The 24,644-nt window shown below is 46.4% G+C and overlaps 1 protein-coding gene across 1 annotated transcript in view; it reads left to right on the forward strand.

The window, feature by feature from the left end:
* ADAM10 (ADAM metallopeptidase domain 10) overlaps nucleotides 1-24,644 on the forward strand; it is a 508,880-nt gene that overhangs the window by 147,173 nt on the left and 337,063 nt on the right. The gene's annotated exons all lie outside the window — the stretch shown is intronic.

The following is a 24,644-nucleotide window of genomic DNA, read 5'->3' on the forward strand; positions in this document are numbered from 1 at the left end:
AGGAATAGAGGAAAGAAAATAAGAAAACAGAAAAGAAGGCGGGGAGGAGCCCACGGGACACCAGAGCGCCCCAAACCATCAGCCAGTCATGGCCCCCACACACTGAGAGCCCACTAAGCCGAAAAACGGCATGCGAAGATACCATGGCACCACAGTGTAAGCGAAGGGATACAAGTCGCAACGAGTGCGCGCATAACATGCATACAGTTCCAGTCCCAGGCCAGCCCGTCCATAAACCATGGCATTAGAAGTCAGTCTAGCCCTGGCCCGATCGCGGGCTTGGGATTAACCCAGCCCCTGCATGAAGGCCCCGTGTCCCGAACAAACAAAAACAAGATGGTCGCTTGTGAAAGGATGGTGGAGTAGGATCACGAAATGGCCGCCGCCCATCGATTAAGGTCCCTCTTTGCACCACATAAAATCCAAACCTGGCAAGTAAAGTACAGGAGTTCCACAGAAAGTCAGCAGTGGGCCACCGCGGACGGTTCCCCGAAGCCGTTAGGCATCTCTCAACAGGATAGTCCAGTGGACGCGGTGAGGCAGGCAACAATGAAGCAGGCAGCCATGACCAGGGGGACAGAGCATCCGCAGTTGAGGTGTGGAGCGGTGTACCCTGGGCGCCGGGAGCGCCAGGTGAAGGCACCAGAATAACAGTCACACACCGCCGTTGCGTCCCCGCAAGCGGACAAAAGCACCGGGAGACCCACGCCCTGTAGATGGCACACAGTGCGCTCACGACCCGCGGCCGACAGGATGGGGTCAAACCGCTCACTCAGCGCCTGCAGGCCAGCGCACATCTGTAGTTGGAAGTCCCGCAGGGCAGTCAGAACGGAGCCGCATGTAAGCGGAGGCTGGGCCCCCACAGCGGCAGCAATCCGGGACGGCACAGTGGAGCTGGTGTCCGGAAGAGAGGGGGCGAAGTGGGCGGCGGGCGAGACCGGAGTATCGCCCCCCAACCGCAAGCAGGCACTCAACGCCATGTTTTGCCGCTGTACGGTGCAATGGCCGGGGGGGGGGGTCGTAGCAAGTAGTCAATTCCCCTCAGGTCTACGCCGCAACGGGAAAGGCCGACAATCGCTTCTCTTCTCGCGGGGTCCCTCCGCCGCTAGCTAGGCAATAGGTGAAGGGGGCAGCTGCCTCCCACAGCGCGGTCCTCAGAGCGGGGCAGGGGACCCGCCGCACCGGGGCCCACCCCACAGCTCCAGCCCGTCCGGCACAGGGCGCAGAAGGTGTCCGGCCGTCCCTCTCCGGGCTCGTCCGGCAACGATCCGTGGTGCGAGGTGAAATCGGGACCGCGGGGCTCAGGTTAGCGCTAGCTGGTCCGGCAACTGCGGAGCTTCCAGGGGGCCAGCAAAGGCCGTAATGGCGCAGGGTTTCAGTGCAGAGGACAAAAGCACCCAGAACTCGGGCATCCGGGCGGGCTGAGACTCCGGGAAAGCGGCAGCGCGGTCAGCGCATCTTCGCACACGGTGCACCTCGAAAATCGGCGAGGATGGGCATCAGGATAGTAGTCCGAGGCCACGGACCGACGGAGCCGGGCGCTCAAGCGTCTGCTCCGGTCGCCATCTTGGCTCCTCCTACCTACACATTTCTTGATTGTCCTGGCCGTTGCTGGAAGGCACACACCCCCATCTCACCTCAATGAGCCGTCGCTGTCTACTCCTCTTCTGGCATTGGAGAGAGATCCTCCTCCTCATCTGATAGTTACCCTCTAAATCTTCTGCTCCATCAGAGGTGTCCTTCTGCAAAAAAGGCTCCACGAAGCGTTCTATTTAAGTCTATTTGTTCCCCCGATATATTCAAAAGCCATCCCTGCAGATGCCCCCCCATCAACTAATCTGTTCCTTCTATTTCACCGGCGGTCTCACAACCCGAGACGGAAGGCAATTAGCAGCAGTCCTCCTCAGTCCATTACAGCAGCCAAGCAAATCAGGCCACAAGTGGGGAAATCACAAGAGTCTGCAGCAAGGCAACTGCCAGAAAAAAACACAATTTTAGGAAGCTAATGTCCGCCTCCGCCTCACCTCCTCCGTGCCGCCGCCAGGACAGCAGAAAACTTCATTCACTGCTCCGGAGGGCTCTCCTCAAAATCCAAGGATTTCCCTAAGCTTCATGCGGCATCAGCACTCCGAAGCTTTAAGCGGACACACCTCGCCGTCTGACTCTGAAATCAGCTTCCACTATCACCGCACCTCGGGCGCCGTAGGGGAAGCGCTTTCAGCAATAAAAATATCCGCAACCATGACGCTTCGCCTTATCGCGTACCCCAGACCACAACCTTCACTAAGACGCCGGCCAGGTACGATCCGCCATTACCGGGGGTGGGGCCGCGGGTCACCTATGGCTATCCGGAGGCGTGGTTCTCTGTAGCCATTCCTCGGTTAGAGAGTGATCTTGGTTGCCGAGAAACCACCCTCTTGTCTGTAATGTTATCTTTGTATCTAGAAGACACCAACAGGGAAAGGACATTTGAGCAGAGGACAGGTTCTTATTCATACTTTCCACAATTCTCTCAAAGTGGTGAATTAAAAGTTTGATCACAAAGAGTTCTCTTTTGGAGGGTGAACAAGTGCTAACAGAAAAGACAATTAAATGGGGCAGCTGGTGAATGGTATCTCAATGAATCTGAAACCCAGCAAACCTAAAACGCATTAACATTCTAGAATCTCGGTTGGTGATTGTTAGAGAAGCGGGCCCAGAGAAGATTTCTTTTTTTTTTCTTCTCTTTTCTATGCTGAATGGCGCTTTTCAGGCGCTTCAAGTAATGAACAGGTCTGACTGAATGACGAGCGGTCATTTTCTGCAATCATTTATGTGTTTAAAATTGCTTCCATTTGATGTTGGACTGGCGTGCTATATGTGATTCAAGGTGTTTCAGAGAAATGGCTGGCATTGCTTGTGGGTGCGTGCGTGTGGGCTAGAGTGCGCACGTGTGTGTGTGTGCGCACATGTTTGTGGGTGGCGCGTGTGTGGGGCGTGCGCACGTGTGGGGGCACGCATGTGTGTGGGGGGTACGTGTGTGTGTGTGTGGGGTGCGTGTGGGGCACGCATGTGTGTGGGTGGCGCATGCGTGTGGGTGGGGCATGTGTGCGGGTGGGCGTGGCGTGTGTGTGTGGGTGCGCAGGTGTGTGGGCAGGTGTGTGTGGGTGGGCAGGCCTGTGGGTGGGCAGGTGTGTGTGTGGGTGGGCAGGCGTGTGGGTGTGTGTGGGTGGGTGGGCAGGCGTGTGGGTGTGTGTGGGTGGGTGTGGGCGGGCAGGTTTGTGGGTGTGGGGTGGTGTGCATGTGAAATCAGTGAATCAATCTGTCACTACTAGATCTTTTCAGTGGTCCATTCTAGTCACAGCCAGCTCAAAAATCCGTGCACCATCCGTATGTGTAAAATGAAATGTTATTTTTAACTAACAAGTACCATTATTTCGTGAAGGACAAGGTGCACTACATGCACACTGGTTTTACATTGGTGGTGGTAGTTCATAACGCAGTTTTAAACTGGTTTGGTTTTTGCACAGACTTTCAATAAGCATTGAGCACACACATCTAATATAGTTTAATAATTTATCTGAATTTAAGCTATTTAATTCTGTGTATATACTTCCTGAATTTGTTCTGTTGCTGCGCATAATCCCAGACTGAGCTCCCGCTGCATGTTAATGACTTGAGCCCTATCGTAATTGAGTTTTTCTGGTCCTTTGTTTTCTGTGGATTTTAGCCTGGACTCTTGCTGTATGCGAAAGATTACCCAAGGATCATTGCTCAACATAAAGTAAACACCGGAAGAGATGTCTTCAAGTAGAGGGTTCATTAAGATACTGGCCACGGCTGGGATGCGTCTTGGCATACACTACTGCCACCTTCTACTGCGGGCTCTCTAAAAGGGTCGCTTTCCTGGTGCCGCTATCCTAGTGCCATTACTGATGGAGCGGTCGTTCACAATTGATACTTTTGTGCTCACTTTACCCAGTGATTACATGGTTTTTGCACATGGACCAATGCAGTGACCTGTACAATATAAACCTGCTGCACCCTGTATGGCTTGTGGTCTGTGTGGCATGTGTTTCACACACAGTGTATAGGTTTTTGACAGTGGCTGCATTACCATGGTCTTGAGATGCTATGAGATGGCTAATGGTGAAAGTCCTCGCATCCCCCGCCCCCCAAAAAAGTAACACCTGAAGTTTAACTTTTTTTTTTCCTTTTTTTTTTTTTTTCTTCTTCTCCCAATTTACCCTTTATATTTTTGAAATGTTCTATATTTTTTGAACATTTATTAGAAACTTGAAGCAATGTAGGTATCTCTGCGTGCAGGTTTGAGCGCGGCATCTGTTTGGCGTGTATGGTCTATGAGGAGGTTAGGGCAAACGCCCATCTGCAGTGTGGGAGCAGAAAGAGCAGTGGATATTGAGCCACAGGGGTGTCCACCATGTTCTAAACCAGCACTGCACTTTAATAAGGAGTGAAAAATATGGATGCTATCCCCATCTTTCCTCTTTATGGCCCAGGGGTTGAAGAAAGGGCTAAGCTGGGACAGTAGTCAATGGTTCTTATTGGAATTAATGAATACATGAGCACCGGAGTATTGAGATGGGCATAGCAACGTTGCTGAACTTGTAATGTTTCTTCCTAGCGTGTAAACTATCGAAATGGATAGTGGTACCAAATTGATGCAAAGACACTAGTGTTAACTCTGACTTCTGTTTTGTCAAATTTTGGGCAAATCCGTGGGATCCACTGCACCCAACTCCCTTCTCTGTTAATCCAGAAGCACTGAACAAGTTCATGACGCTAGCATTCACCAACCCTCCTCTTCTGTAGTATTGTGGTGCCTTCATTTCCTTTTCCGGTTAAAGAAGGGTGAGCGAGGCCTGGGATGGACAGACTGTTCTCCTTCTTGTTCATGTGTTTCTGCTCCATCTCCACATGTTGCGGAAGCTGTTGCTCTATATCACGTGATTCCCTGTAGTTATCAAACCACACACTTCAGAAGCCCACATGACTAGTCATCAGGAAGAACAAAAGGGCACTTCATAGATCCAGAGAGACACTTTCTTTGTGATCCTAGTCACATGTTGGCTTAGCAGGGTCTTGTGTTGCACACTCGTGCCTTGATTCCGAATTCTGAATGTGTAGCTGTTGCTAATCTGTTCAACGCTTTGAACGTTGGGTCTCAGTGCTGTGCAGAGCCAAGGTTTGCCATGCCGGTCCTAACAGATATTTCATGATGATCTTGTGCTGCACGCTAAAATATGGGAATACCACATGCCACTGTATTACTGATGAGAGACCCACCGCCAACATACAGCCTGTTTCTTGGGATCAGATGAGCGTGACCAGGCAGGGTCCGGTTGCCAGCTCAGATGTAACATTGAATGTAGATGTGTGATAAATGGACACCCTTTGCTGCACACAGGATATTTAGGCCACTTTAATTTAAAAAAAAAAAAAAAAGTAATGTTTCCTAGCACATCTGGCCACCACAGAAAAGGCTAAAGCTGAAGGATTTGCTATCATTGACAAAACAAATCAGTCTTTTTTATTTATTAGGTCGAGCCTGGGCAGCCCATGCACTGCTCTGCTGGCATGCTGTATTGAGGTAGGAACTTGAAACTCTGCCCACTGTGCGTCCATACTTTTAATTGGCTTGTGCCATTGTCCAGTGTAAACTGTGGCTCTTCATTGGTCAAAAGTCTTAGTACTCCCTCCCTAGTACCGCCTAGTCTCATTTTGTAACCTCCCATGGCGACACCCCCTGTTACGTGTTACTCGGTAGGCCTTAATTACAGCCTCCAAACACAATGTTCTCAAATAGCTTTGTCCTGCCTGCTCTTTCAGGCAGGACACACTTTCTCCCTATGCTTATAAAAAAAAATCATAGCACGCATTTGCAATGCAATAGGTCTTGCACTTGCGAGAGTTTAAGCTTTAGGCCTTCTAAATGACAATGCCTTTTGTCTATTTTAAAAACGCATAAATAAAAGGCAAAGCCAATAGCTCAGACTCCAGTAAATGCGAGATTACTGCATTGCAAATGTCCGTTAGGGGAAATGTCACTTCCAGCTGTCTTAAAAAGAAAATCCTGTGATGAAGAAACTGCTTAGACCACAGCATACAGCAGGGACACGTCAAAAAGAGCATCCGGGTGCAGCTCGGCCCCCTATGAGCTGCCACTTAATGCCTGACCCTCTTCATAAACACTTCTAAATTAAATAATTAACAGTGTGGGCAAACCTAGCTATTGCCAGTGTGCAGGCCGGACCTCTCTAGGCACCCGGTGATCGGAAGCTGAGGCACGATCCATCCACAGAGTGCTGTTTAAAAACACAGCACTCTTTAGGTGGATGCCTGCGTTGAGTGTGGGTATACTTTAGCTACGTCCCCTCACACAGGCACAGTCAATATTATTTCACAAGCATACAGTGCATGCCTCAGCCAGTGCAGTCTGTCTGATAAAGTGGGGCTGTTGGAGTGCACATCTATACATCCCTGAGGCCAGTGACTATCAAAACAGAGCAACATAGGCTGCCCCAGCTTCTAATAGGAATATGCTTGCAGTCCGGTCAATTCATTGGGAGAGGAGTTCAGGCTAGACTCTCCCTTTTATGATCCTAGCCTTACAGCTCTGCTTGGCTTCTCGTTTGGAATCCGGCCCTGCTGGTCATGATGGCCAGTGTTTGGTTCCTGCACTGCTGCTGCCATGAAGGAGTGACTTGCATATTATGTGAACAAAAACAGAAAAAATCCACTGTTATTGAGTGATTAACAATGAATGGGTTTGTGAGTGATTGGTAATGAATGGGTTTGTGAGTGATAGATAATGAATGGGTTTGTGAGTGATAGATAATGAATGGGTTTGTGAGTGATAGATAATGAATGGGTTTGTGAGTGATAGATAATGAATGGGTTTGTGAGTGATAATGAATGGGTTTGTGAGTGATTGACAATGAATGGGTTTGTGAGTGATTGACAATGAATGGGTTTGTGAGTGATTAAAAATGAATGGGTTTGTGAGTGATTGACAATGAATGGGTTTGTGAGTGATTGACCATGAATGGGTTTGAGTGAGGATGCGAGTTGATGTGTTTGTGAGAGTCAATGAGGGGACAATGTGAATCATTGAGAGTTTGTGAGAATATGGATTAATAAGTGAAAGAGGGTGAGTTGGAGAATCAGTAGGAGCCAGGGGCCTGAGGCTCCTACTGCACCCTTAGTGGAGCACCTGTACACCAGGAGTTGAGTGAATCTGTGTAAATCTGAGTGTGCGAATACTAGAATGGGAGTATGTTTGTGTATAAGTGACAGTGTGAGTGAGAGAGTGTCGGGTGGGTGGGGGTGTGTGTAGAGTAAAACAGGGACAGGCTGTATGAGCGAGACCATGTGGGTGAACAAAAGTTTGTTAGCTAGTCATAGCATACTCTTGGCTTAGGGGTGCACGCACGCTAACATGCGGTCACTAGCATATGATAGATAGTTGTCTTAAAGGACACCATCCATGGGATAATGCAGGCCTCAACATACTCTTAAGTTGTTCTTGGCATATGGGATACTTAAGGAAAATGCCGGCTCTGCATATTGGTGGTAATTCTTGTTCTCGGAGAGGGCAATAGTGACTTATAGGATTTTGGAGGGGTTGGGATTAGGTTGCGGGAAGAAAACTATGTAATGTTGGCGTTTACCTCCTATAGATAACTTTTGACATATGGGGCAACCATGGTAACTAAATCCGGATACTGTTGTAAATGGCATAAGTGGCTCCCCGTGACAAAATGCTGACCTTGATGCACTGAGGTCATTCTAGACATATAGCTCAGCCAAACCGAACTTTGAAAAAATGAAAAGTTAATTTGCGCTAAGTGTCATCCTCCTCATCAGGTGCCCACAGAGGCCTGCTCGCAGGGAGTGTTTCCAGGAACACTAACGCAGCGTTTTCTAGAACGCTGCTAAGTCTAAACACAGCTGAGTGCACCTGGCCTACGGGCCTTATGTTGGCAAGCTGCCAATGATAAATTCCCTTTTTAGAGCTTATGGCGTTTAGCAAGTTGCATGAAAACTATGCTTAGAAATGCGCCATTATATCCAATTTTTTCAAAAATTTCTCTGGGTTGACACCCCCCCTCAAACTCGCATAGATGAAGTCTGACTTGCTTCGTTTGCTAGCTTATTGACATTCCTGGCAAGTATTGAGCCTCATCACTTCCAGACGGCTCCAGCTGCCACTCATTGTTATGGAAGCTGACGTTCAGTTGTACCTTCAAAGTAGGCTGATGTAAAATATTGCCAGCAGATGAAGTTTGCATTGTAAGCGTTGTCTTAGTGCAACCAGGTTATGCACAGTAGATACTTTTGACAAAGGGACAGTATTTATGTTGCATATTTAAGAAGGCCTGTGTGTTTGTACTTTCATTTGCTTTACCTTGCAGCCATGAGAACATGTACAGCTTTGTTCACAATGAAGTACAAAGACATTTGTTATTAACACTGTTCCCTTATGACAAGTTAGGTAAGACATAGGAAACAGCAAGCACTAATAACCAATAAAAGACAGAAACCAGCAACTAAAGTGTTATTGTGTTAGCAAAGTAAATCAAATAGCCCTAACTAAGTTACAAACTGCACTGCCACTTTTTTACAGCAATTGGGCAGCCCTGAGGTGTGTTATGCTGTGATTATTTATGCTCTTTACTCCCTAGAAAGAAATTATGACATCGATAAATGAATGATTGATGTTTCTTTATATCTATTAGAATAGTTATTCTTTTATTAAGGTCCTGTAGTTTGTATGTCATTTTAATCGTTTTGTTTTACATTAATGTACTGTGTTTGATGCACACTTTTATGGCTGTTATGGCAGCCGAATAAAGTTTGACTTGATTTGACATGGCCTTAACGGCCAGCACCAAAAACAAAAATGGTACTGGGCTGGGATAAATTCAAGCACAAAGGCTGCTTAACACCCAAAACGACACAAATTGAAAGGGTCAAAAAGACGAAATCAAAAAAATATATTATTCACCCTACTTAAATATTGTCACCACCATATATCTCCGTACTGATTATTCAAAACACTAAATTGTATTGTTTAAGATCAACGTAGCACACACAAACCTAATTCTGACAAGTTTCTATCTGAGAAAAAACATGTATTGATTTTTGACATCACATATACAAAAACATCATTTATGTACATAACTGAAAACCTAAATTTACACTAAGTCCAGCCATGGCTTGTCCTTCTGTCTTTTAGGTGCAGTAGGTGTCTTTTTATTTCTAGTCCTTAATCCACCTGGAGGTAGTGGAACGGGTCGGCATGAACAAATATTGATTGTCCAGAATATTCATGCCGTATCCAAAGACCAGGTAATTGTGACTAAATCCATCTCAAAGTCACTTTTCCAGTAAAATGAGGGGGATGTCGACGTGTTTCGGCCTTCTTAATTCATCGGCCTCTTCAGGACTGTAGAGACATGACATCAAATTGTGAGGCATTTTTCTGCACCTTACCTCCACGGCCTCTTCCCAACCATGGGACAACAAAACATTATGTAAGCTGTGAAGCCTATGCTACATCTTTCGTTAATCATCCACCACCTGAAAATTAACTCCAAATTGCATCACATTAAGGCCTGGTTGGATGTGATTCCATTCTCTGTAGAGCGGTCTGGTTACCGTGTCTCCTCAAAACACACAAGTGGAGCACGGGTGTTACATGACTTGACCGACACCACATCAAAGCATTAACAAGCTGTAAACAAAATCTACAGATGCTAAAGTGGGCTGGCACAAAGCTCTGTTCTTTTTCAAAGAATCGATGACCTAGGGTCTTTTACACACCCTACGCGGTTGGTAGCCAGCCCTAACACTGACCTCTGGCAAAAATCATAAGGGGGAATGCAGTTTGAAACTGTTCTTTTGGGATGTTGTGTTCACACTATAGGCCATTAAGATATTTACCTCCCAATTGTCCATATTTGCAATATTTTATTCAGATTTTTCATATGAGCAACTATCAAGGGTTGTTGTACAAGGCACTGTGAATGTGTCTGTCCAAAGTGGAGTAGCTCAGTCACTGAAATTTCGGAGGTTGAATCTTAAATCACTTAACGAAAATACACAGTGGACTGCAGGGTCTAGGAATGAGATGTCCAAGGTTTGGATGTACTGTTTGCATGAGGAACGGGGCTGGCTGATTTGCAGTAAGTGGCATCCTCTTTCTAGAGTGGCCCAGTGGGTGAAGAACGATGGGTTGGAATGGTACCTTGAGCGATTGCCACTGGTTAAACAGTTCGCAAGCATTCATACCATCACCTTTCGGGTGGTTGGTTCCCATTAGCATGCTTGGCAACGTGATTGGTGCAGCTTTCCAAGCCTACTACTGCCAATTTTTGTGAATTTCAAAAAGTAGTACATTTGCACACATTCAAGGAATACTTCTGTGGGTGCAGATTTATTACTGTTTTGGTAAACTGATATATATTCCCGATCCAAAAACATAAAACCTGTTAGTGAAGTGAGAATGATAAGAAAAATGCACAGAGATGTAGCAGAACCAATTCTGGGCACCTAACCCAACTACCAAAGCAATGTATTTTGGGAGTTCCCCACACCAAATACCTTTGGTGAACCTATGCCGACGCATTCCACCTAGGCCTGGTAGTTCTCCCTGGGAACACATGACTACCTTGACGTAACAACACTCCGCCTTGAGTCCTTGCCACAGGATCACTTATTTTAAATGTATTTTCACTGCACCCACTCTTCTTTGTCTCTGCTACAAGATGCCTTGATGGTGGAGTTGTCAGGTTGGTGCATGTGGGCAAGGCCCCAAGCATCTAGTCCTCTCCTCCCCTCCCCCATGTTATAAGCCCGAGGCACAAATGGAGGAGGGTTCACAGGCAAGTTAATGGGGGGCGGGGCGGCTGAGCCATTGGTCTGGCTTGGCTTTAAGAGTCTGCGCCGAGCCATGAAAATATTTGGCGTGTATATTGTGCAACAACCATAATGTGAAAATGATACACTTTTTGAATTTTGAAAACATTTTATTTCCTCAACCTGTTGAAGTGTTTCATCTTAGTACATCAGAATAGATCACTGTATAGACAGATATTTATTAAATGTGATCATTGTTAGAAACATTAATGGCCCTCCTAACAATGCCAAGAGGCATGTCCGTATTCATGTAATCCGTAAATGTGGCCTAGATTCTTATTATAGATGGAGCAACATTGCAGTCTAATAAACGAAACCTAAGAGGTGCTAGTACAGCTCGCTTCCTGAAATCATGTATTTAAAAGTGCACTTATGTGAAAATAAAGAAACAGGAGGCTCTGTAAATAAACTATTTGCCTAGGATCACACAATTTCGATACACAGCGAAGCCAGTGTTGTATCCAGGTTTTCTGGTTTCACATTTTGAAATTCAGCATTAGATGGGTTTCTTGCTCTCTCTTCTGCTCACATCAAAAATCACTGTTTCGTCTTAAATTCTTAGCTCATGACAAGAAAAATAAAAAGACCCGACTCCCAACTACCAAGCCATGAATGCATATACTTAGGGGAGGGGGTGTCCTCTCCTGAAGCGACGCACATTTAAATCCAACATGGTTAGTAATGGAAAAGGTGGTAAGCAAAGGTGATGTTGTGAGGATCCTTAACTGTAGGGGTGGCAGCTCACATCTGGTATTTTATAAAGTCCGTCATTCATTTTCTGACTCATTTTTGTTTTTGACCTTCCTTTTTTCTGTGTCTTTTGTCCGTGCCCTATATGGGGCTCCTGATAATGTTTCTATAGAAGTAAAAGAGGCACTCTCCACTAGAAGTTCACAAGCGAGAACACCGCAAGGCTCCACTGTAAGTCCTCCAGCTTGAGTCCCTTCTTGTCAGCCGTGTCTTCATGTCACTGATTGCTGGAGCAGTGCACATGAGGGCTTGGATAGAGTTCAGTGCCTCTTCATCCAAATCCCTCCTGTTAGTAGCATTTGCTTGGACCTATGCTGTTTACTGACTAGTTTAACTTCTCATCTAGTGTCGCATACTGAGGATATTGTGCTTTGCTGAGTTGTCTTCAGTAGGGCTCTGAGTAACTCCTTTCAAGAAGTATTATCCTTCACTGTGCAAACTGTGCCTGTCCAAGACTTCTCAAAGATGTGCACTGTGCTTTCCCATTGCGAGCTCTAAATATTCCCTGCTTTTCTCTCCATGATAAAGTCGTGAGTAGGTTGAGGTAGATCTGGGATAATTGGCATCAGCTGCCAACAGTTAACATTCGTTTCAAACTTTGCTGCAGTTTCCAGAGTTCTTCTTCTTTTTTTCCTAAGCAGAGCAAGTATTTTGTAGGGGGTAAAGGAAGGTACGTGCAGCCTAGATTAAATAAGCATTGGCATAGCCAATAGGTCTCGCCTTTGGGACCTTATAAGTATTTAGCCATGCAACTCTTGCATAACTAAATACAATACTAATACTATGCCAAGTGATCGCGATCAAACATCAAAGCGGCCCCGAAAGTGAAAGTAATCGCGGTCAAGCGCATGCGCCCGCGCACATGCCCTGTAGCTCTTGGCTGGCCTGGTAGCACTTTTTGGAGCCCTCTCAAAACGTCTCGCCAGACCAGCGCATGCGCTGGGTCAAGCGAGACCTAAAAAAGAAAGCGACCGCCACTGTCTTGCTTTGCCCCCTGTGCTTGCCTCACCCACATTTCTAACTGCCCACACCAGCTTCCTGTTCAAAAGCACCACCACACTGAGCTCCCTGCTTTAAGCTCAGTATGCACTGCCACGCCCCCCTCTGCGTTTACAGCAGATAGTCACAACCCCCAGCAGGAGACCTTGTAGTGGAGGGTCCCTGGAGGACTGGCAGAAATGTCTGCCCCTCCACCTGGTACCAAGCAGCTCCTTGCTCTGCCTCATGTTTGTGTTGTCTGAGCTGAAGTGGCGTGTGCTGCATTACCAAACCTCAGGCACTTGCATTCACCACTTATTCTTCTGTGTCCTGCTGTGATGTGGCCAAGGAGCGTCAGAGGACTGTCCGCGAGCCAGTCTCCTCGGTCCTTATCACTAAGACAAAACATTATTGCTCTATAACTGTTGTCTATGGGAGGAGAAATGGTATCTACTTGAAGCTTTGTCTTTGTAGTCACTCTCACCATAAGTATCTAGATAAGGTACAGAACTATTTGGTGGTTTCCCTCAACCACCAAGGCGCTCTGATGCACTCTAATGCACATTGTGCGTAAGATATTTGTATGTACTCCCCATATCAAACCTGCACTACATTGGACTAAATTGGATTGTCTCAGAATTGAATGAAAGAAGCATGCAAAGGAAACTGTACAAATGTACTGTTCTTCATGGTTCCCATGAAGAAAACACCTTTATCAAGCTTCGCACAAGTACGAAAGCAGGGCTTTTAGAACCTTGTTAATACTAATTAACAATACCTAATGTAGAATATTGCATATGGAAGTTTTCAGGTATAGTTATGTTCTGTTGGTCAATGTCCTATCTCACACAGTCCTGCACCATGTCAGTCCTCTACTTACACTCCCACCTTAAATGGCTAGTTTTCCAGCCCTGTGTTCTTTCCCTCTGTCCTCTTCCGCCCTCCTTCCGGGGCGCTTTGTACATGATGCTTAAGAGCCATTAACCATAGTACACAAAGTCAATGCTGCTGAGTGAATTGGGTTGCATCTCCCGACCATGCAGAATTTCTCATGGATCCTAAGCCCATAACTTCAGGATCTTCCCCAAGACTCGCCCTGCAAAGTAAGCGGAACACGTGAACTGAAACAACCGGTTTGCCGGTAATCTACTGGTTTATCCACTAAGGAAGTTGCAGGTCACTTGGCATATTACTTGGGCATTTGTGCTGACCATTTTCTGTAAGGTAGTGGGGGTTTCCCAGGAACTAAGGATTAAAGGTGGTCTTCACTGGCTTAGGGGAGACCCGTATGGATGTGTGTACATTGGAAAAGTGCAGCCATCCATCCCTGTCTTGGGAATTGTACTCTTTCATTGTGGCTAGACGACTTTGCAAATTAGTAGGAAACTTGGCGGTGCAGTTCAAACAATTCTGCGATCATATGGAACACATACTTTTCCAAATGTCATCAGTGTGTATACTATTAAGCTTCTATTTGGATATCTCAGAAGCTGGATCAGCATTCGCTGTAGCCAAGTCAGTAGCTACACTAGTGCAGGAGACCTTTTACCAAAATCATCCGTCAACATTATTATGAAGAACGAATTCTAGTCCATCTTGTCTTGGATCTCATGTATTTTTTAGTTAATTCTCTACAATCATCTTCAATATTGTAATAAATCTGAACCATTTCCGATGCTAGTATGTTTTTCTTCTTGTTTTTTGTTGCACGTTCATCTTCAGCGCGCGACCAAAGTTACACTGATAAATCTAACCAACCTTGTGACAAAGTTAATAAAATCCTCAATAAATATTAAGAGGTTGAGTTGGCAGACAGGCGCGCCTGAATGCCTGGACTTGTGGCAATCTCAAGCTAGATGGTAAAACTCGGAATGGACTTGAATCTTTTACAAGCTTTTGAAGTAAAATGTTTGCTGGATACATTGTAAGGGGCCATGCTTAATCAAGATATCCGAGGAAATTTGCAGTGAAGCCATGAGTACCTCAGCCCCTTGTGCCGCAAAGTCTCTTGTTAGTCCTGGTGGAATCTCTGTGGTGTTGCCAGCTGCCCCCTCTCATAGCTTTGTTTAGCAGTACCACAATTAGCCATCTTGGGCAGCTGTTAAATATTGAACAGAGATGGGTGTCTCAAATGGGCTAGAATTCCAATGTTCCCCCAGGGTTCTTTAAGCTATAATGTCTTAGTCATCAGTGGTGTGTTGGCTTTTCCGGTTGAATTATCCTTTGGGAGAAATAAGGCATCTACAAGTACTCAGTAAGTAGATTTTACGTTTTATTTCTCACATTTGCCTCAAATCTTTAAAAAGAAGTCAAGTTTAGGAGTTCTTATATCAAATGTAGAGGGTATGTTCTTAGTTCTCATTTCGCCTGTCCAGAGTGTACTCTACATGGGAGCTATCCCTTTTAAAAGGTGTAGAGTACAGTCTGTCTTATCAGAGTTGTCAACCACCCGACCTGGATATAATATATCATGTAACACAGAAAACTCAGCATTAATACCTCTGCGATCAATTATCCAATTGCTTTGTCTACAGTAGACTCCTCTTCCTTCTCTATGGCTAGTCATGCTAATGTTTTACATTTTATTTTCCATTCTACATATTTCCTCTCACTGGCAGACCCACCCCGTAAAGGCTCCGACTTTTGGTCGCAGCATGTAGGGCCGCATCGTAAGGGATCAGTCGGATTCCTTTCCCACTGTCTCATTTTGATGGAGGTGGTCAAGTAGAAATCCGACTGGTTATTCCGGCTGGCTTCCGATGGGCACAAATATTGCGGCCTGTAATCTCAAGGGTGGATCTTGAGATTACCGATTACGCTTTCTGACGTGGTTTCCATGCCAGTCTGTCCGACATGGAAACCATGTCGGAAAGTGTATTAGGGGCCCCCAAGCAGGGCTCGCTTTGGTGCATGGCCTCTGGTTGGAGGCTGAGGGGGCACCTATGGTGTCTCCCTGTTGATCCATGCACCTTGTGGCAGGCACTTTGAGGTGCCTACCTTGGGGTGCAGGGATGAACTGCACCTCCCATTTTACTATGGGAGCATGCATTGTGGCCGTAATGTATGGTCTCATAGTGAAATATAGGAATGCGACAACAGTGTTCGGTCGCATCCTAATGGAGCGGTCGGGACTGTCGACTGGGTGTTGGTCGGTACCATCGTAATGAGCCCCTTAATTGGAAATTCAATTACATAGTTAATTGTCGATTAATTGGTTATCCTTCTCGATGAGCTTTGCCACCTCTTGGCTCAGTATCTTGCCTCCAGCAAAATCAAGCATTGGCAAAGCATAATGTTCTTATCTTGGGGCTCTACCGGTTTGGCCAATGTCTTTTGGCGATGCTATACATCTATGCTATGCATCTGCAAGATGCTGTGCAGCAAGTCCGAAAGTTTTTAAAAACTAACGAAATAAAACCAGTGATACAGCAGGTGTCATTTGTATCTCCGTGCATGCGTGATGACATGCACGTGCATGCGTCATTGCTCAAGCGTGACTACAAAATGACTCTGGCACCATTTTGTTTTTATTTACTAAACTGAAATGGATTGCCGATTTTTATTGATTTATTTTTTACATTTATTTTTAAATATTTTTTTAGGTTTTTTTTCCTTCTCTTTTAAAGCAGAGGGGCTGGAAGCAATTTAAAAAAAACATTGATAATTAAAACAAGATGGTGGGTGGGTTGGATGCAAAGTAGAGTGGGTGGTCAGAAGACAATAGCAGCAATCTAGGAAGAACACTGGGAATGTGGGGAAAAACACATGCTCAAGAAAGGAACACAGTGTGTGGCGGTTAAGTATTTGGCAGAGGGGAGAAGCATGTAATGGAGAGAGCTGGAAAACACGTGCTTTCATGGAGTGCTTAAGCAAAAGGAAAAAGTAGTTCCATGTAAATGAGCAGTGCAACAATAGAAGCCAGCCAAGTGGAGAGATGATTCGACTGTACTCCAGAGGGACAGACAAACCTAGGATGGAAAAGCTGGCATAAGCTAAGCCATCGAATAAAAAGCAAGCAAATGAGACTGACAAAGCTAACCAATAGAAAAGCAGTGGGTGGACTCGGAGTACCTTCAAGTTGTTAGCAAGCCCACAATAGGCTTTTGCAACAAGATGACTTGTGCCGTCTGGTAGGCTCATTTTAAACTTGGATGTAGTGAGAAGTAACAAATTCCCAATTGTCCCTTTAGAATATGATCTGTGTATCAGCAGCAGTAACAATTGGTTACCTTTAGCTGCCACTATGGATGGAGCCATATTTTATGACCCTGCCCAATCCAGGGCATAACTTTGCACACAATTTAGGTCACACAGCCAAATAGCAGCAGGGGGTCAATTTTAAGAAAAGCAAACCTACACTATTTATAAAATCTAGTTGGTATATATTGCAACATCCATTCCTACTGCCTCGGTGTGAAAATTACACTTAGAACTTATGGTGCCAAAACAAACATCATAACCCATAACAACACTGTTAACACAGGAGAGCATGTTGAACTTTGCTTGTTCTGTCCCAAAGATGGGAAATGTACAAGAGCAGTGCACCTGGTAAAAAACAAAGTGTGTTTTGCAACTCTCTCAAATGCCTGGTTGGAGTATAATTCCCGCTTTCAAATAAAATGGTAAAATATCAGAGTTTAGCTGTCCCCGTGCTTTTTGTATATAAAAAGTGACTGAAGAAAGTAGCAGGAGCTGCAAACTCTCGTCCTAGGACCCACTCTGAGAAGTGCTCTTTGCTTTATGGGTCCAGTACTGCACAGCGGTGAGCATATGTTGGTGGAACCTAGCTGATCCTCATCCTCTGTGAATTGACCTCCTTCACCAATCCTCCCCCGCCCCCATCTCCCGTCCAGAACTGCTTACATTTAATGATGCGGCTTTTTGTTTGTTTGAATGCCAATAGAATGTTACTTGTATAAATTGTTGTGTGTATACGAGTGCACGACTTTGCACAGATGTTATGCGATGCTGTTCTTGCGGACACCACTGGCTTCTGGGAATGGAAAAAATGTCTGTGCAGGGTTGGGGGGGGGGAGGGTGCAGGTATTGCATACCCTTCTCTGGCACTGACGAGGATCATTTCAGTTGTCTTTGAAGGAATTGTCTGTGGGTGGTCATATCCAGCCCTTTCTGCATGCGTTTATTTTTGTTGCACATGAAGCGGGGGAGAGGGTTGTGTGTGTTTACAGTGCAATGTGTGAACTCCACGTCAGTCATCGAAAATATAATCTGATGGTTTAGTTGTTGGGGTACAGGGACAGAGAGCATCCTATATCACAGCTAAACGAAAACTAAGACAAATGGGGATATCTTATTCTATGGTGTTTCTGGCCAAGCTACGGATAATTTTAAACGGGGGAACTGGGTTTTTCGGCATGCCGCAGGAAGTATGGGACTGGATTGATGAGCTAGACCCAGTAGAAAGTAGAGGTGAGGAATCTTTGAGGGAAAAGGGGGGAAACCCAAGAGCCTACTAACAGCTGAGGAAACTGAGAGATGGGGAAAGAGTATTGGCAGCCATAGCATCGTTGAGCGCCATGGGGCACGAGGCCCCTTCTCTTTGGAGAGGACCTGAGAGACTCAGACACCATCCTGAGCACAGTGGGAGAAGCCAGCCAGGTCCTTCCTGAGATGACTCCCAGAGCAGCAGACATCATCATCTGAGGGACACAAGCCACGCAAGTAGCAAGCAGGAATCTTGAGTGGTGGGAGGAGGAGTCAGGCTGATCCGAACATGGGCTTACTTGAGCTGAAGTGAGGGGGCCGAACCTGATGTTTATATGCATTATGCACTTGGTGGTTTGGGGGGGAAGGGCTCTCCTCCAAGTGAGCGCTAGCTTCGTTACTACCTGAACTTTGGACACTAGTTCTAATTGCACACTTGTGCGTATTTTGGATGGGGGAGAGACTCTCACTCGTCCTGGGGGGCGTTGGGGTGTTTACTTAGTTATGAGGGGCGGGGCTCTGCTGTCTACCAAGAGGAGCCAGGAACTGTCATAGCAAGGATCACATCACTTGGAGTGGGTCGCCGGAAGCAGGCCATGCAGGTGGAGTCCAGATAGAGGAGGGGTAGATAAGTAGCAATGCCAAGGCAGGCGACATATAACCTCCTATCCTGGAATGTCCGGGGCATGCACTCGATACACAAGCGTTACAAAATGTTATCCCACTTAAATAGGTGGAGGATTCACATAGCAATGCTGCAGGAAACCCACACTCTGGCACCTGAAGGGGCGGCATTACATCGGCGATTGAGGGGACAGGCCTATTACTCCTCATTCTTGGCGTTTGCAAGAGGATTGTTGATTTAGGTGCGGGAGGGGTCCCTATTCCAGCACACAGGACACAAAGTAGACCCAGAAGGCTGTTATGTGATAGTGACAGGGAGGCGAGACGGGCAGGACATAAGATTAATAAACCTATATGGCTCGAAAGTAGACCAGGGGTCCTTTCTAGAGCAGATGTCTGGGACCCTGGCACCCTACATGACTGGCTCAATTATTATGGGGGGGGAGACTTTAATTGTGTCGCAGACCCACAACTCGACCGATCTCACCTGCACCTTTGGGATTCCCTGGTACATAGAACAGCCTAGGCCTTAAGGGACTGGCAAGTCCGATGGGGGCTGGTGGACGCATGAAGATGTACCCACCCACTGGAAAAGGAGTACTCCCACCTCTCACATGTTCATGACCTAAATGTGCGACTGGATCTATGCTCACCTGACATACTTGCGCTGCTTCAGGGCACGGAATACTTAACACGTACTGTGTCAGACCACAACCCAAAGTTAACTAGACTGTACTGGGGGAACGCAACAACAGTCTATCCCTACCTGGCGCCTTATGCCAGAGACTCTGGAGGACCAAGTGTTTTTACATGAAATCAGGGGTCAAATTACAACTTACTTTGCGGATAATGCTCACTCCACTGATTCCAGGGTAACGGAATGGGAGGCCTTTAAGGCAGTAATCTGGGGACGATGTATAGCGGTGCCCATTGGAGTGCAGCGAGCAATGCTGGCAGACATTGAAAGGGCAGACCGAGCATTTAGGGAGATTGAACTTAGGCGCTCGAACTCCCCTGAACTAAGCCAGGAGATATTGGAGGCAAAGGAAGAGGTAGCTGCACAGGAGGAACGATTAAGATGCTTTGATTATAAAGCATACAGAAAGGACCCATGCGGAGGGGGATGAAGCGAACAGGCTATTGGCATGACTTGCCAGCCCCACTCGCAGGGGGAACACCATAATCGGAATAGACCCGGAAGGGCACCCGTTATAAAGGCAGAACACCATAAATAATAGATTCTATACCTACTATGAACGGCTATACAGGAGCTCGGGACCTAGGAAGGAAGGGGAGATAGAAGAGTACTTGTCAGAGCTTCCCGTCCATGACTTATCCGAGGAGGATGCAGACCAACTAGGGCAGAAATATCGGAGCATGAAATCAGAGTGGCCATTAAAGAACTGGAGAGTGGGAAAACCCCAGGCACAGGTGGTCTCCCTAAGGAGTTTTATGCAGCGTATGTAGACGAATTAGCTCCTAGGTTAGTAGAAATGTATACAGAAGCTGGGGAGGGAGGTCAGCTATCAAACACCACTCGGGAAGCAGTGGTAATTCCACTGCTTAAGCCTAATAAGTCTCCCCTGGAATGTACAGCATACAGGCCCCTGTCGATGCTGAACCTAGACTTCAAGATCTTGCGTAAGCTATTGGCGACAAGGCTGCTTCTGCACATGATGGCTCTGGTGTACCGGGACCAGGCGGGGTTCATCCTAGGCAGAAATACGACCCTGAACATACGCCAGTTATCTTCTATCGTGGAGCTGGGGGCGGTAGAGGAGCGGGAGGGTGCGATATTCGCAATAGACTTGGAGAAGGCATTTGATAGCCTTGAGTGGGAGTTCCTGTACGCCGTCCTAGCGAAAATGGGGGTCGGGCAGGGTCTTCGACGGTGGGTGCGACTGCTGTATACTAGCCCGGTGGCGAGGGTCCGTACAGGACGTACGATATCTGAACAGTACAGGGTGGAGAGGGGAACACGACAGGGGTTGCCCTCTCCCCATTGCTGTTTGTGCCGCAGTAGAGCCACTAGCATCTAGGGTACGATCCGGAGAAGAATACGGAGGCCTCCAATTAGGACAAAGGCACCACATAGCGCTGTATGCTGATGACCTCCTGTTCTTCCTTAAGAATGCGGGGGGGGAGTTGCAAGGGGCGAAGAATATGATGGAGAAGTTCGGTGTATTATCGGGTCTGCGAGTTAATTTGCAGAAGTCTCGGCTATTCCCAATAGAGACGGGGACTCCACCGCTAGAGGACCTGGGAGGGCTGCACTGGGAACCCCGATGCTTCCGGTACCTGGAGGTGAGGGTTTTCCACTCCATGGCAGATGTACAAGAAAGAAATGTAGGGGGGCGCTGCGGACACTCAAGGATAAAATGACATTCTGTGGAAGGGACACCCTTTCGGTGGCAGGCCAGATTTCCCTATCAAAAATGGTGGCCCTCCCCAGACTATTATACTTCTTTACGACACTACCAGTATGGATACCGGGGGCATGGTTCCGAGAATTAGACTCCTGCATCTCTGCATTTATATGAGGGACGGGCAGAAGGAGGGTAGCTCTAACTATGCTAAAAAGTAAACAGTCAGAGGGGGGCTTCGCAGTACCTGACATGGAGGCATATTTCTTGGGGGGTGGGGGGAACAGTTGCAAAGATTTACACAGTGGGTGGCAGGGAGTTTAACGCCGGAAAGGGGGATGACCCCCCTTCACCTCAGAAGATGAATGTGTTCTGCACCCTGTTGGGCACAGCAGGTCCAAAGCAATGAGCACAAAGTGATACGCCAATGTTTGGGTAGGTGCCTACAAAAGACTAGGATACGTTGCCCATACTCACTGGAATTACCACTAGCACTACTGGAGGTGCTCCCACATGTGGAACACTAGAGGCGAATAGAAGATTGGGAGCAGGCCGGAGCTTCAAAGATGGGAGACTTGTACCGGGACGGGGAGCTACTCCCTTTTGAAGAGTTCAGAATAGATTGGGACATCCTGCAGGGACACTTTCTACTCTATGGGGCAGTTACAGGGGCAATGAGGCGGCACTGGGGCATGTACACAACGTAACCAGCACGACATGCCACCTGCAAGTATATAGACCTGGTGGAGGGGAGAGACTATAAAAGCTGTTACATGCCTATACAGGGTCATGGGGTGGGACAGCCACTAGAAAGGTTGAGGAATCAGTGGGTGGAGGTCATAGAGAAACCACTGGAAGACAAAGACTGGAAGAACATCTTATCACGCACGACTAAAGTATCCAGAAACGCACGTTTCAGCCTAATTAGTTTTTACATGTTGCACCGAGCGTACATACCACAGGAACGCATTAAGCGGTTCTTTCACAGAGGAGATGCGGAATGCCCGAGTTGTAGAGATTGCGGGGCGAACTGTATACGTATGGTGTGGAGCTGCCAGGCCCTGAGACAATATTGGCAGGAAGTAACAAGAGAGACGGCTAGGATAACAGAACAAACAGACCCATGCACACCAGAACATGTCCTACTTAACCTGTTCCCCCACCTGTTCCCCCACACAGCTAAAACTAAGGTCATCGATAAAGTTCCTGGACCTCGCCATTATATTGGCAAAACAGGGGATTACTAGTAAATGGAAGGCCCCGGCTGGCCCCAGCATACATAGATGGAAGAAGAGATTTAGAGAAATGGGCAGGATGCGAGGTCAGAATCTTGCTCAGAAATGCGAGAAGGGGTTTAAAGCTGGAAAGGGCGCAGGCATGGGAGGTACTGATGGAGGAGCTGAGGGACAAGGACTCTGGGTCTGCAGTCGCCACCCCTGAAAGACCGTCAAGGCAGGGATGTCCCCAGAGACAGGAGGGGCGAGGGGAGGAAGCTCCAGGAGACGAGGACCCATAGAAGCCCATGCACCGAAGGGGTTTTGAGCTGGATAATGGCGACCAAGTGATGGTGCTACACACAATGAGAAAAGATAAATGTGATCACAGGGAGACATCCTGTAGCTATAGGAGACAGCTGTGCCGGAGGGAAGAGGGTGAGGGTGAGGGTGGAGCTTGAGGAGGGTGAGGGTGGAGCTTAAGTTTAAGATTATGGTGGGGTGGTGAGCGAGGGGTACTGAAGGCATGTTAGGCCTGGGTGCACTACAGCACCAGAGACGATAATGCAAGAACAAATTGTATGTGTAAGAGTTGACAGGCGAGACATAAGCTAAATTTGCAAAATGTTGACATGCAACAGTGATAATGTGCTGTGAGAGATGTATGTAAAATGGTGGTTTAGTTGTCCTGGCATAACTAGCTTGCATTAACAAGCTTTAATGACATAGAACTTTTTTAACAATATTATACGTGCGCCTTCTTTTTTTTTCCCCCTCAAAATATGTTCAACATACATAGATTTCAGCAGCATTAACCGTAGTCGGTTAACACTTGATATACCCGACAGTAAACAATCAGCAGTCTAGTTTTTTTTTTAATAATGCTTAAAACCGTGCTACAACGCAGCCTCCCTACGGCTCAAAAACATTGACAAAAGCAAAACTTGTTGCATAGATGAGACCTCTTGGGTGTGCCAATGCTTGTTGAAATTTTCCCTCAGCTAATTTGTGAGCGGCATTTGCATTTCTTTGCTAGATGACAGAACTCAAGGCAGCAAAGTAAACAACCCCAGCTCATCAGTCTTAAGAGGCTGGAGGGGGCAGCATGGAAGACTTCAATCGGTGAACTAACTATGCATGCATTTTAATTTGATGCTTGTGAAGACCGCAGCAAACCTTGGGGCAGATTAGATGAATCGTTTTAAATAATAATTAAAAAGAAAATGGAGCTAATCAGCCTGAATTCTTGCTGCTGTATTCACTGTTATAACCATCCGTCGTGAAACTGAAAGGTCTGCCTGAAAACCGGGGACAGCAGCTGAAGAAAGGCAAGCAGTCAACAGGGCAGATAGCACAAAACTGGTTTAGGTAGCTACTGTGCACCCAGAAGTTAAATGGTGTAAAACCAGTCAAACCGATATGTGTCCATCCATGGTTTCCTTTTCTCTAGCTTCACTAGATAATTTGCAAGCTACAAAAGGTTCTCCAGACAGGGATTACTCACTGTGAGTGTGATGTAATACAATGTTCATGAGTGCATGGTTTGGATGAGTGGTCAATTGGAATGAGTGGGGCTGAGCAACACGATGCTGTTCCCGGTGGGGCCTTTACATCTTACCTGTAACTGAATAAGTCTACATAATCTACGCTACTGGACTAATGACCTACAAGGATCCTTCTTTGTTTACAAAAGGCTTCAGCCATTTCAGATAGTCCTGTATGTTTATATTGAAGGCTTTATTGTTCTCTTGTAATAGTTATTTGTTTCCTGAAGTTGTATCAAGACACAAATATTTCAACAGGCTTCTAGACGATAATCTTTGCAATCTCTGAGGTCATAGCATGTTTTCATGGGCCGCCTTTTTATATGGGTAGGGTGACACTAATATGTCCAAATGATCAGTATTTTCAGACCGCCTAACAAGTACTAGCCAAGCCCTAGTTCCTGTGATGAAGAGCATTCAGGGTTGATGGACGTATCGAGATGGATACACAGATTGTGCTTCTTCAGGTGGAAGGCTGCTCAGACTCAAAGGCGTATTCTGTGTGATCTTGTATATGTATTTGGACCTGTATATATGTGTCTTCAGAAGTATACACTCCTTCTGTGGAAAATCTTTGACACAACATAGTTCGAAATTTACAGAAAACTGATTTTGCAATAGTAATAACCCCTACACAAATAGGAAACATCTACATTTTTAAATACCCAAATAATCCATACAGTATTAAAAAGTACGCAGTCCAACTGAATTACACCCATTGGCATTGAGTTGGGTTCTCTAAGTTAATTCCTCATAAATTTGGTTTCGGATTTTTTTTTTTGCTTGAGCTTTAAGGGCAGAGCATA

Source organism: Triturus cristatus, chromosome 3_1 (assembly GCF_964204655.1).
Source record: "Triturus cristatus chromosome 3_1, aTriCri1.1, whole genome shotgun sequence".
Lineage (NCBI taxonomy): Eukaryota > Metazoa > Chordata > Amphibia > Caudata > Salamandridae > Triturus > Triturus cristatus.